At 43.4% G+C, this 6,447-nt stretch overlaps 1 protein-coding gene across 3 annotated transcripts in view; it reads left to right on the forward strand.

Moving 5' to 3' along the window:
- Positions 1-6: 6 nt before the first annotated feature.
- The window catches only part of src (v-src avian sarcoma (Schmidt-Ruppin A-2) viral oncogene homolog), a 26,567-nt gene continuing 20,126 nt past the window's right edge, over positions 7-6,447 (forward strand). For all 3 annotated transcript variants that reach the window (XM_008319034.2, XM_008319035.2, XM_008319036.2), the window contains exon 1: positions 7-160. The gene's annotated coding sequence lies outside the window, so the exon portion shown is untranslated. The remainder of the gene's footprint in view (positions 161-6,447) is intronic.

Raw genomic sequence — 6,447 nt, forward strand, 5'->3', positions numbered from 1 at the left:
CCGCCGCTGCCGCTTCTGCTTCCAAATCCCGGTTCCTGGATCTGACAGGATCTCTGTTCGCGTCTCTCCGAGTGTCTTGAACCACTTCATTGATGATTTGATGTGGGATTCGTCGGTGTGATCGTTTAACAAGAACCATCGGTGTAACCTGTGAGTCAGGGTGAGTGAACCGAAACTTGTTCGACTGCGAGTTTCTCCTGAGACACAGACGACCACTGAGTTCAGTCCAGTGACAGGTAGTTTCCTGTGTTAACAGTGCTGCACACGAGTTCGTAGTTTTGGAGAAAATCAAACGAAATGAACCACAATTTAACGTTACATTTCCTGGTGGAAAGGTTTAGACACGCGCCAACGGGACGAGTTCTGTTCAGGCAGAAACAGACTCGTGTAAGAAGGTTGTCATTTTGACGGGTTTCTCACGGTTATGACAATAAAATAATCAATAATCAGAAAGAGCTCACACTCAACACTTGAACATGAAAATGACAAGTATTTGCAGCAGCCAGCCTGAAACTTCCAGTGACTAATCATGGCCGTGTTTTTATGACCTGCTTAAATAGACAGCTCCATTTATTATTCTGTTTACACATCAGAGTCGGAATAATACCACTGTGACTCATGTCTGTGTACGCTCAGCTAGGTTATTTTTTGCTTCTTCTGACTGCAGTCTGGCCTTACGGTGAAAGAGTGGTTAGTGTTGTCGCCTTACAGCAACAAGGTCATCGGTTTGATCCCCTGTACTACAGTATAACTTGTAGTACATCTGTATGGCGTTTGCATGTTAATTAGTTTTTTCTATGTGTACTCCTGCTGCCCCCCACTGGTCAGTACCTTACTGGATCAGGTTAAGTGTTGACTACATAGACCAAGGGGTAGACAAACTTTTGACTCGTGGACCACAATGGGCCCTGAAGTTTGACAGGGGGGCCCGGGTTCGGGGCAGATAGATGTGAGTGTTCGTGTGAACTAATAATAGATGGAGTGTTCGTGTGAACTAATGTCATCCCTAAAGGCTAAAATGCTAAAATGTTTTTAGCATTTTCGACATCCTCTATTGGGGAAATACAGGCATTGCGGGGACAGCGGTATGATGCTAATATAAACCCATAATATCATTTGGTCAAGTTTGAGGGGCCAGATTAAAAGGCCCCCAGGCCACAGTTTTCCCATGCCTGACAGACCATGTGAGTAAGTGTGAATCGTTGATTATTCCTATACTGAGTGTGGCCCTGTGATTGACAGGCAGACCCCACCCCCACCCCCCAGCATTAGCTTCCAGCTCTGCCCGTGACCCTGCAAAGGATTAAGCATTAGACGATGAATCACTGAGTAAATCCGTACGGTTAAGGTTACCATAAAATACCTCAACACCCCAAACTAAAACTTGGCAGAAGCTGAAAGTTGCAGTCAGTCAGTCAGTCAGTCAGTCAGTCAGTCAGTCAGTCAGTCAGTCAATCACCTGCTGTACCTACCTGCTGTGTCCACATTACTAAGAAACAAAAGTGATCAGAATTGTTTTTGCTTAACTGAAACTAACAGATTTCATTATCCTGAAATTCCTGACAGTTTAAAGCCAGGTTTGTCATGCACTCTGGATTAGTCAGTCACCAGAAGTCAAAGGTTCTGCCCTATACAAGAATAGGATGGTAAAAAAAAACCCACTACTGAACAGTATATACCTCCATTCATGATATTCTGTTTTTTTTCTTGTAGGACCCCATGACCTTGACCTTACACCTTTAGATCTTTATCTCCACCCATGTTTGTGTTCTGTTTCTTGGCCTGTGTTCACTGTACACAGCTGCCCTGACTGCTGATCCAGGATCAGTGATGCCTGATGTTTGGTTACGGTTTAACACACAAGGCCACAAGTCATAAACCCCAGAAATAGATTTCTCTCTGATTAGGAGCAAATTCTGGTCCTCCCAAAGTATTAGTACTAAAAAATTAGCAACATTGCTAGAAAATGTCACTTGTTGTTTTATTCGTGAAAACAAAATGTCAATAAAATCGAAGAAAATGAAATAATTATCTTCATGATACTTCCTCCTTACTTAATTTTTTCCCCCCTTCCTTAAAGTTACCTGGCGCCCTCTAGGGTTAGTGTGCCTTACAGTGTCCTAAGACATATTTCAAGGCACATTGTTATTAAAATCAAAACATCATTTGATTATCAGGCGTTCCTAAAAACATCTGTTTGAATTAGATAATGTATAAATACAATAAAATACAAACGATATTAGGATTCCACTGACACATCAGCTGATGCTGTGGTCGAAGCTCCAGTGAGGATGGATTCCGGCCTGTGTCTGTCCCAGGCCGTCTTATGTTTGGTTCACATGTCACGATTGCTTTTATTGTTGTAAAGACTGTCACCTAAAAGCTAAATCCCAATGGGGCCGATTTCCTCCTCGGTTTCCGTGCGGCCTAAGCAGGAGATTCTACCAACCGGTGAGTGAATGTGTTTCTCAAGGTCCTGCGAGACATTGCCAGGACTCAGGCTCCACAGAGGAAACCCTAATGCTCCTTGGAATCCCATGAATGCCATGGAGTTAAAGCTGTAGATGTTTATGTCAGTGAGTTTGGTGGAAAGTGGCTCTTGAGGACAAAATTCCTGCTAATTGGCAACGTGGCTGTGGACTGGCCTCTTTGTCCCTCTTATAGTGGAGTGGTCTGTCTGTCAGGGTGATACACTGGGCTTGGCATCAATGAACTGCTTGTTTCCTCAGTTATCCGGTCCTGGAAAAATCAAGAGGCTTTAAGACAAGTTGCTTCCACTTTAAAAAAAAAAAAAGCCTTTGTGCACCTTCTCAAAGTGACGGAAAGGACGTATTTATGTAGGGTTAAAAAGACACTTTGTAATCCAAAGGCTGGTCCAGCTTGGTCTTAGTGCTGTGTTTGTTGGCCTCAGTCGTGACCTGACTCTGATATATCTGGTGGTTGACTGTGTTCATAATTTGACCAAGTGTGTGTCCCACTTTTCTACCGGTCAGAGGAGGATTATTTGGCTAAGGACATAACGTGATTGTAAACGACATGTAAAACAGGAACTACTTTACAGGAACTTTATTGGACAAACAAGAAGTAAGAAGGTCCGGCTTATGTGTCACAAACGGTGATAGGATTTTAACAGCAGTAGCAGCGACGGCAGCAGCAGCAGTCGTACTTTGCCACTTCTGTAATGAACTGACACACAGTTCCCTTTGGATTATGGGTACTTAACAAACAAAACATTTGTCTGGTGCCAGCTCTGGCTCCTCTTCAGTTAACAAATGAGATGTGCAATAAACTCCAAACACAGAGACAGAGAGAGACAGAGAGAGACAGAGAGAGACAGAGAGAGATTGTGTGCTGGAAGTAAGACTTCTGACGACCTCCTGCTGACAAATGCTGTTGCATTTTTCATGCAGCAGATACCAAACTTCTGTCGCTGTGGCCCAGATTTGGTTAATGAGGGCCCGGCTCCATGCAGGGGCGAGCTGTGAAGTAAGGGAATGCCCATGCCACCTGTTCTCTCACTCTGTCTGTCCCACCATGTCAAACTCATCCTGTCTTTATCTCTCTCTCTCTCCATCTCGTTTTACATCGCCCCCAAACTGTGTCAACCCTCAGACTGCAGACGGTGGGACAAGTTAATTAATGAATTTTGCACGTAAGGACCATACAGGACGGACAGAAAGCTCTGTTTACCTCGTGTGTAAACGAGGTGTTTTAGTGGAGATTGGTCGGTGGTTTGTTATTATTCAGTGCACACATCACCAGCTGAGGCCGAGGGGCTTAAATATCCACTGTTCTGTCATGAAGACCGTCTGTTGAAGCCAGCGGAGAACGGTGAATGATGTTGACGCCGAACTGGAGCTCTCAGACAGATGACTCTGAGCTCTATTAGTCACAGAGGCCTGTTCTCGCTGCCTGTTTGAATTAAGTATCTGATCTCTTTTTGATGCAGACACACAGAAGAGGGCTTGTGTCCTCCCAGGATCCCTGGCCACTTCCTGTCCCTTTCGCTTTGGGATCGGGCCAGGGTGACACAGGCCATGCATTCCCACTGAATCCACCCACTGTTGCTGGAGTTGAAAAGCCACACTGCTCACACCCTCATTCCCATCGCTCTGTGCGCGGTGCCTGTGACAGGAAAGTGTGTTTGGCATCTAAAGAGATGACTCTGTGTGTGGCTTTGTGTCGACGCAGCTGTGCCGTCCTGGTCAGGATGATGAGATGCTGGGAAGACGGCATGTTACTTTCCCGCCTCACTAAGTCTCATGTACTCCATCCTTGTAGAATTGGAGCTGTTTGTTGGGTTATTTTGGTTTTGTTGAGCGTGTACTCACAGCCTTACCTATACGTCGCACTTTGGCTGGGTTTGCGACTTATACTCTGGAGCGATTTATATATTTAAATATATAATATCACATGTTGCGACTTATACTCCAGAGCGATTTATACAGTAGATGTTTCTTTATGTGAATATACATGTATACATATATATGTATGTATGTACGTCTGTGTGTAAGTACACATGCATGCATACGTGTGTTATTCACATATATACTGTATATATACTGATGTTCTCGCTTAAATTTGTCTCTACAGCTCATAGTCCATTTGGGGTAAAACTTCTGAGTACACACTCGCGTTCCACTTATGATGAACTTTTCTAACGTGTGTCCTCCACAGTAGTAATTTGGTGAATCCTCCTCTTTGCGGTCCATGAACGATTTAACGCTCAACTGGAACCACCGCCTCTGATTGTCTGTCCAACAGGGTCTCATTGGAGCGTCCGTCGCACCACCGTCGCACCACCGTCGCATTTGAATATTTAAATCCACCGACGTCTGTTGAACAAAGGGTTTGTTGAAGAGGAGATGTGGGAAATCACTCCAGAGTCAGTGGGCTCTTCTCTTTTAATCAGTTATGGAAATGTCATAGCAGGGAGTTGTGATTTGATGGTGGAGCATGACGAGCAGGGACATTTTGAATTTTTAATAGCGAACCCTGGTGGGCGTTTCATCTTCGTGGTACTTCTATTTGTCCATCTCCAAGGAAGCAAAGACCTAGTGCTGTGATGTTGGTGCCTTTTCCTGACTTTCAGCACAGCCAGGGCAGCTATAGAAAATTTGAAACAGCATGCTTTATTAATGCTTTGGCACAAAAGCACAGAGACGGTCGGGGGTTCTGCTGCTATGTGGAATTTATTTTCCTCGTTGAACTATTCTGTTTAGTCAGCGCAGACAACCTCTGTCATTGTTTACGATTACATATTTTTTCAATCATTATAGGGAATTAGCAGACGGCTGAGTCGTGCTATTTTAGGAAGGGACACTGCCTTCAACATTCACAGAGAAGTTAATGCAGTTTCTTAAAATACAGCCGAAAACTAAAAGCTGAGCTTTGGGAATTTGCGTGACTGATTTAACAAGAAGATACCGAAAAAAAGAGCTGCTTCCACTGATGGATGCCATGATATTTGGTAAAGATAAAACTTTTTTTTTTTAGCTCAGATAGTTGGTACTGATGCAGAGCAAGACTGAAAAGGTCAATGAAGTCAATTAGCTCGTTAAGTGGAAATGGTTTTTACAAGCTAGGATGGGTATTTCTTTACCCTGTTGTAATGAACCTTGCAAGAGTGATTTGAAAACATTGTTTCTCAGCAGCTTAAAAATGACCGTGCTCCTCCGATGGACTTGGTCTATGGCTTAAGGTTTTTTTTTAGTTGCTCATTTAAAATTAGCATATTGTCATTTCGTTGGAAATGCTCACTAAGATTGAATCCTGGAGAGTCGTACATTTGGCTTTGTTTCAATTAAAATTAAAGGTGGTGTGAAGGTGTGTTTCTGTACTAACTTTTTTGGAGTGTGTTGCATGTAGTGCCGCATGGAAAACTCTGAAGGAGTTGATGTAACCAAATGGAAACTTTTGGGTTCAAGGATTTTACAAAATAACATTTTAGTTTTTCACTGCATTGTTATTGGGTTTGTAGATCAAACCTGCTGGCGGGTGGTGACTCAGCTGGTGAAATAAAACCAGTTTGACTTACTGTAAGGTCTGTAAGAAGATTCTACGTTTGGGAAATTTGAAGGTTTAAACCAGGAACCATTTTCCTCTTAAATACAAGTAGTCAATAAATAGTCATTTGTGCGATCCTATTTAGAAGAATATAGACGGTAAAGCACCGAAGGCAATGGCAGTGGACGACTTGCGTTACTGACAGTAGTCCTTGAGGAGCGAATTGCAGGAAATATCTTTGTACCTTCTCACTTTTGAACTTTCACTCCAACAGTTAATTTGTCGTAACCTTATCGCTCTCTTTTCTCCTTAACTTTTTTCTCACATTGTGTTCAATTTTTCGTTCTTTGACGCTGCATTCCCCCAGTTGACAGCTGCATCGGGAATGTGTGGGGTTGATGGCACGTTGCTGGAGGCTGCCTGTACGTTTGCACGGCCTGC

This window comes from Cynoglossus semilaevis, chromosome 10 (assembly GCF_000523025.1).
Source record: "Cynoglossus semilaevis isolate Cse_v1.0 chromosome 10, Cse_v1.0, whole genome shotgun sequence".
Classification (NCBI taxonomy): Eukaryota; Metazoa; Chordata; class Actinopteri; order Pleuronectiformes; family Cynoglossidae; genus Cynoglossus; species Cynoglossus semilaevis.